The following is a 7,619-nucleotide window of genomic DNA, read 5'->3' as shown; positions in this document are numbered from 1 at the left end:
CCGTGCCCACGCCGCGGGCACCGGGGATGCTCGGGCGCCGCAGCTCGGGGATCCCCAGGCACCCACCCCCTTCGACGTGGCGCCCCGGGCCTCTCCGCGCTCGGCCGCCCCCGCCACCTCCCTGTCCCCAGGCTCCTCCCAGAGCTCGCCCGGGAGCCCGCGCCCTCCCCGCCGCGGCCGCCATGGCAACCGCGCGCCGCGGCCTCTCCACGCCCGTCGCGAACTAACGGACTTCCCCGGGCGGCCGGCGCCCCGCCCGCACCGCACCCCACCCCACCCAGAGGACCGCATCTCCCGCCGGCGCCGCCGATCTGCGGAACCTAGGTAGTGACTCCGGGGGGGGGGGACCGGGGCGCGCGGGTGGGGGACGAGCAGGGCTGGGGTGCCCAAGTGGACGGTCCTGCCACCGGGGAACGCTTGGCGGGGTTTCCGAGGGCGCTGGGGACCGCCCTGTGGGAAAGAGAGCCGGAGCGCCAGGCTCGCGGGGCATCATGGGCTTTGTAGTTCGGCGGCTTCTCGGCCTCGCGGGTCTTGGCTGGGTAACTCGTACCCGCGAACTACAAAGCCCGGCGGCCCCCACCATTGAGACCGAGCGATGAACTTGGAGCGGATCCTGAAGGAGTGCATGGTCGCTCTTTGTCTGGAGGGGGCTCTTGGGTGGTCGCGGAACTGGGAAAGGGAAAGTGGAGGTGAGACGTGGGCCTCCCCGTTGCGGTTTGGCCTGCCCCGGGCAGAGAGCTGTGCACTGCCAGTCCCACCCCGCGGCGCCACGGTCCGCCCTGGCTCGGGGAGAAGCAGCCGCCCGAGCTGCAGGGCCTTGGGCCTGCCTCGTCTCCACCCTCCTAGGGTGTGCTGCCTCTTGGTGCAGAACCGTATGTATGGCCCAAGATTGATGCAAAACCCGAGAGATAGCCTTAGTTTTGACAGGCCTCTCGCCCTTGTTTCTGGGTGTTTAAACAATGCTTATTTTAAAGTAGTTAAGAGCCGTTGGCATAGCAAACCCATTCATTAGTAAGTACTCAAAAAGGCAGTAATTTTTAAAGAGCAGTCGTGAACGTGGATCAAAAGATTACTGTTATATGGTGGTATCTGGTATTGTTACCGTTTGCATTTTTATTTACTAGGGTTGAAGGTTTTGAAGTAAGTACACTCCCCTCTTGGTCCCCATTTAGCAGCATAAGCATTGCCTACACATATTTTTATTCTATTTTGAAGAGTAGTTTAGCTTTAAGTGACTAGTAACCACTAAAGCACTTTTTTTTTTATAACAACAATGCCTAGGATTATTTTCTTTGATTATTTCAGTGTTTTTCAAAATAAAATTTCTGAAGTTCTTATTTCAGAATGAAAAATGCTATGTCCTAACTTTTTTTTTTTTTTAATGCTATGCCATGGAATACATCTTAGTCACCAGCTGAGTTGAGGCCTAGTGGTAAGGAAATGGACATAGAAAACCAGCCACTGCTATTCGTTAAAGCTTTTCAATAGGGTGGATAAGCCCCTAAAGTTAGATAGTTTATGCTGTGAGTTGGGAAATCATTCGTAGTGTGAGCTTATGTTTTATGTCTGTTTTTAGAAGCAACAACAACCACCAAAATGGCCAGGAAAAAAAAAACGCTTTTTTCTCTCAATGATGCTGGCCTCTGTGAATTTATTTAATGAAGTAATCTTTCATGAGACAAACTGGGTTTAATAAGAGAATTGGGTGCACCGGGGGGGCCATGGCTGGCTGAAGCTTATAGGGGAAATGGCCAGAAATGAAGGAAGAGGGTTGTATGAGGACCTCTCTGAAAACAGTATCATTTAAAGTAGGTGTAGGAAGTGCCCAATGGATTTGGTGGCCAGAAATCATTTAAAAACTTTGCATAGATGGAAGAAGAGCCAGTAAGTAAGAACTTCTTCGGAAGTGTTTAAAAGCTGGGCATGGTGGCACATGCTTGGAATACCAGTGATTGGGAAACTGAGGCAGGAAGATTGCTAGAAGTTCAAAGCCACTCATGCTATATAGCAAGGCCTTGTCTTAAAAAAAATAAGTACGTACAAGTTTTTCTTGGATTTGTGGCCCACTCCATGGAGAGAACTCATGCCTGATATGGAAAACCTAGTCAGAAGCCTGTGGTTGAGGTCACAGGCCCTCGGAGAAGTATTACTGTTGTTTGGCTGTATGGATATGTTGTGCACATCAGATTACCTTCGAAATATTTGTGTTCATGCCCATAGATAAGAGCTGCTCTCACTTTTGGCTGGAGAATCATCTTTGTGTAGTTGACTGTAACTACTGGGGAGACTCAGAACTCATCAGCGAGCTGGGAGAGTGACTTATTGCCCAGTGCTAAGTGAGGCATCTCTGCTGCGCCCTCCAAGGCTCAGGGCATATTGTGGAAGAGGGAGCAAGATAGGGTGGAAAGAATGTAACAGCTAGAGGATGAGGAGAGCTTTGGGGAGGGGGAGGGTTAACTTTCCCATAGTGGTACATGTATAATAGAAAAGAAATTAGCATGTAATTCTCACGTATCTTGAAGATTCCAGTTTCAATTTAATCTGTACCTTTGTACCCTCAGCAGGGTTATTGTGAAGCTAAACTCAGCATATTTTTAAATGTATATTCATCTTTAAAATTTTTAAGAGTCTGTTTACCAGCTGTAACTGTAAAGCTGGGCATGGTGGTGCACACCTTTCACCCCAGTACTTGGGAGGCTGAGGTTGGAGGGTCACTGTGAGTTCAAGGCCGGCCTGGGCCACATACAGAGTGAGTTCCAGGTCAGCCTGGGCTAGTGTGAGACCCTGCCTCAAAAATAAACCAACCTACCAACAAAACAAAACACAAAAATGTACATGTCTGTACTATCTTTATCCTATCTGATAGTACTTCCTTAATATAAATTTCTAGTCCTGTTGCTTTTTAAAGGAGCTTTACTAATGAAGAGAACAGAAGATGAGGAAGTAACTAAGAACATTAGTAGGATGATTTCCCCCCCAAAGATCCACAAGCCATTGGGGAAAGAACCAGTAAAGACTTTTGAAGATGTAGGATGTGAAAAGGGAGGAGTTGATAGAGATCCGTGGAAGTGTGGTAAGGGTGGGGGTGGGCAGGGTGAAAGGGTTGTTCTTGAATTCATCACTCTTCATAGGTATAAGATAAGTGCTTAGATGCATTCCTAGGTCGCAGGCTGTGTTGATAAGAGAGTTGCTAAGGAGAAAGGAATGAGAATGGGCAGAGGTACTTGTAGGTTGGTCCACAAGCAGCTAGGCCCAGCTGGCCTGTGTCCTACTTCCTCCCAGCTTGCTCCTTCTCAAGTGCACAAATTTGTCTACAGTCAGTTTAGAAGCAGGTCACCAGCATGTCTCCAAGTCAGTGAGTAACCCCCAGCAGAGTGAGCAGCCCCACCCAGGAACCCCTGGAAACAGTCCTGGAAAGGGATGGAATGGGGAATGGACATTGACACCGAGAATAAAGATCCAACACGCACACACACACGCACATGCACACACATGCAACGGACTTAGAAAGATCTTGACATTGGCCACACTAGGTAAAGGAAAGTTTGGTAGTGTTTATTTGGCACAAGAAACACAAAACAAGTTCATTCTAGCTCTGTTGGGTGATGCTGTCCTCTGAGAAAAACAACTATTGCCATCTTTGTCAGAAGCCACTGCGGCCACTTGGGAGAGACCCTCAAGGTGGGGTCTGTCAACCTTCCTCCACAGAGGGGTGTGCGGGAGGTTGTCGGGCCATCACTGGAGAGCTCTGTGCTGGCTGTATGCAGTGGTGCATGCAGAGGGGAAGAGCGGGGAACAGGGAGCATCATGCTGCTATGGGAGGTCATCCATGCTGGGGTGAGGCCTCAGTACTACAGCAACTTTGGGGTCCCTCATGCTCCTGAAAGTAGCCCCTCACCCCGCTTTGTAGGGAAGCACAATAAAGTCATTGGTTTGTCAGGTTGGACTTGGTGGGATCTTACTTTAGGCTGTTGTGGGTTCCCTGCTTGGCATCTCCCCAGAAAAGGTTTCATGCACAACTTGGTGCCCTAATAGGGCCCAAGCAGAGCTCAAGATGAGTTTAGGAGCAGCCATTGCATGGCCCTTGCTTTGGCCAGTGGGACACGAACCAGGGCTGAGCTGTTTAGGGGGCACCCATGCAGGAAACCCTGACAAGGTGGTCTCTCCCCACGCATGATGGCGCACCTTGCCAGGACAGTGGTTGCGTGGGCCCTGTTTTGGTTAGTGGGATTTGTAACTGGGGCTACGCCATCCAGAAGTAAAGTGTCTGGGGGAGGAATCCTGGGTGGCAGTCTCCCCCTAGGTGGCCTGCTTGATGAGTGGGGTTCACCATCCAAGTATGGGGTTCCATCTTTAGTTCTGTTGGCCCCTGTTTGGGCACCAACTGTTGCATGATACCTTTGTTGGGGAGATGCCCTGACAATGGCAGAAGGCCCAGAGCACACATCGCAGTCCCTGTGAGGGGCATGTAAGGGGCAGGAGTGGGCAAGCTGCCATGGAGGCTGTGTGGCCGTGTGGTGTGAACTAAGGTGGGTGTCTGAGGCCAGGATAGCCGGTCAGAGGGCATCTGATTGTGTAAAGGAGGAGTTACAAGCGAAAGAGACCCGTGACTAGCGCCCTCCACGCCAGCTTCTGATCTGCTGTGTACATTGGGTTAGAGAGGAGGGGATAGAAGTGTTGACTTGCTTATTCTAGGGCTGGGGGGCTGGAAGGGAAAGAGCACAGTTAGGTCAGTGTTAAAAAATCCCCTCCGGGGGCATGGAGACATGGCTTAGTGGTTAGGGCACTTGTCTGCAAAGCCCAAGGACCCATGTTTGACTCTCCAGGTCCCATGTAAGCCAGATACACAAGGTGATGCAAGAGTGAAAGGTTGCACATGTGCACAAGGTGGTGTGTGCATCTTGGAGCTCAGTTTCAGTGGTTGGAGGCCCTGGTGTGCCAATTCTCTCTTCTTCTCGCTCATTAAAAAAAAAATCCTCTCCTGGGAACCCAAAACTTGGAAGTCATAGGAAGAATTGGAGAGACAAGAGGGTGAAAATGAGGTAAAAATGGTAGGAAACACCCGAGGTCTGATTTCTAATGCAAAGACGGGTCCATCCGTGCTTCAGCATGCAGGCGGGGCCTTGGTCACTGGAGTGTGAGGAGCCCGCGCGACTGGGGAGGGCTGAGCACCTGCCCTGCTGGGATGGGAACAAGCGTCTCCTGGCGTGGCGCGTGGCTCGCCTGAGCACTGTGGCAGCCCAGGGAAGGAGCGGTAATGGAAGCACGCATCCCTCCTGGACACACAGGCTGCGTGCAGGGGAATTAGTTCCTCCCAGCTATCAGGGCCACTTGGTTATAACCAGCTGAGGTCCCCCTGAATTCCAAGGACTGGAAAACTACCGAGGAGGGACCAGAGGTGGTGTGGTAGCCAGTCCACGGGGCCAGATACAGCTGTGTTCGCTCAAGAGTTAAGAAGTTGATGTGGCAAGAGGACTGGTTTGGCGCCTTGGTGACCTTGCTGAGCCCTGGTTTCTACGAGGCAGGAGCTGCTTTGGCAGATTTTAGTGATCCATGAGCATGTGAATCTGGTAAAACTATAAAGAGAGAAGAAAAACCAGGAAAGGGAACGGACTGCCCAGATGACGCAGAATCAACGGTGGCACGATTTGGGTCAAGGCAAGGTTCCTAAACAAGAAATGGGTAGAAAGTCATATGATGTGCTGGTGAGCCTCTGGGTGGCTTTGAAGATGGAAGAACCGTTCTTCGAGTCATGAATGATGGGATAGTGCAGGTGCAAAGGACCAAGCTTGTCCCGGGTTGGGTAGTTCTCTCCACAGAGTGCAAAAAGTGCACCAGAGACAGAAGTTGATCACTTAAGTTAGGACCCTCGGCAACCAGGTATGACCAGTGGAGAGGTGGGCAAAGAATTGATGGACATGTGGTTGGCCACTATGGGACAACAGACATGGAAGGAATATATAGTAGAATTGAACAGTAATCAGGAATCCTGATAGTTTACCACACAACAGCCCATTGGGTCCTCACTGAAATCAAGAAGCAGATGCCCTTACCAATGTATGAGCCACAGGTGCCACCAGAGGCTGCTCATGGGATTCACATAATGTGTGGCCACAGGGAGCCAGCACAGGATGGCAAGTAGCAAAGCCACTGGCATTCCCATAGAATAGTCTGACTTGAAGTGGGCCATGCAGTCATGTGAGGACTGCTCCAGATCCCTGTGATGGGACAGTTACTTTGGCCTACCTGTGAGAGACTGGCAGGCAGACTTTAGAGTCTATTCTTGTCAGTGAGGGGTGTGAATATGCACTCCCATGTGTGAACACAGCCACAGGCCCCTTGTAAGCATTTCCTTACAAGCGAGCAACAGCTGAACCTGCCCTCAAGGATCTCACCCAAGTCAGCACTGTGCGAGGGGCCACGGAGGACTCACTGACAGGGCCGCCAATTCAGACACGAGGTGCAAAAGGGGCTGAGGGCAGTCAGGTGCCATGGTGCTCCACCTGCCTCTCGCCCTCCCTGGGGCTAGGTTAACTGAGAAGATGTGGGGTGCTGGAACAAGTTTCAGTGTAAGAGCCCCTTGTGTAGGAGGGAAAGGCACCCCAGAAACCATATGGTTACACGAGAACCCCAGAGCTGGAGCTGGGTTGTTGCCTGAGAGTGGTTGGCCAGGCTGGCCCCCGGGACCCTCAGGAGGATGAAGGCTCTTGTCACTGCTGTTGGTCTCCAGAGCTAGATAGGAGGCTGTGGCTGGAGACATGGCTCACGTTGCTTGTAGCACATGGAGAAACAAGACAGCCTGGACTGGAAGCGGTGCGGCTCCCACAGCTCCCTGCTGCTGGGGGAGAGGACATTTTTGTGGTAGTGGAGGATACTGCAGAAGCTCCCGGCAGCCAGGTTTCTGTAGCTGACTGTCACTGTGACATGATGGCTCAGCACTCACCTATGAGTGGAGGAAGATGAACTCCACATCACCCCTGGGAGGCTCAGGGAACACTGGGGAAGGGAAGGGGACAGGAGAATGCAAGAGTGATGGAGAGGATGGAGTGAAGTGTGACGCTGGCCTCTGCGAAGAACACCATTGCTGTCTGCATAAGAGGCAGCTGCGACCACCAGCACTCATGAGAGACCCTCAAGCTTGGGCCTGTCGCTTCTGGAACCTGCTCCTGAGACCTCCCCTTTCACTGATCACCTGTCCTCCCCCCTACCACACACCTGACTGAGCAGGCAGTCCTCCACTGCTGTCCAGAAAGCTTCACCTCAACACATGTGACAATTCTTGACCCTAAGAATCGTGCTGCTTTCACTGGCTAGTAATCTAGAGGCAAGGTTCAATTGCAGCTGTCCTCACAGCCTATGCTGGACCAGGTGTCCTTGTGGAAGACAAAGTCATTGTCTGGCTATGGGGAAAGTGGCCACATGGCTTTCCTGGCTCACCACTGATAGACTGAGAAGTAGCATTTTTTAACGTTAAAACTTGTCTAGACTTCATTTTCCTTTTCATGGTGTTGCCTTAGGAATGTTTTTGCCTGTCAGCCTTCAGTCTGACTGGGTTTCTAACTCACCTTGGCCACTGGTAAAGGAACATGTTTTCCACTCTGTCTTGAGATTTGATCAGA

At 51.5% G+C, this 7,619-nt stretch overlaps 1 protein-coding gene across 3 annotated transcripts in view; it reads left to right on the top strand.

Moving 5' to 3' along the window:
• Nucleotides 1-202: 202 nt before the first annotated feature.
• The window catches only part of Katnal1 (katanin catalytic subunit A1 like 1), an 82,123-nt gene continuing 74,706 nt past the window's right edge, over nucleotides 203-7,619 (top strand). The window contains exon 1 of one of the 3 annotated variants that reach the window (XM_045154520.1): nucleotides 203-324. The gene's annotated coding sequence lies outside the window, so the exon portion shown is untranslated. Of the gene's footprint in view, nucleotides 325-557; nucleotides 690-813; nucleotides 873-7,619 lie in introns of those variants that run through there. The other 2 variants (XM_004659986.2, XM_045154521.1) reach the window with 2 other exon arrangements.

The sequence above is a fragment of the Jaculus jaculus genome, chromosome 7, assembly GCF_020740685.1.
Source record: "Jaculus jaculus isolate mJacJac1 chromosome 7, mJacJac1.mat.Y.cur, whole genome shotgun sequence".
NCBI lineage: Eukaryota > Metazoa > Chordata > Mammalia > Rodentia > Dipodidae > Jaculus > Jaculus jaculus.
This window is presented reverse-complemented; position numbering and strand designations above follow the sequence as displayed.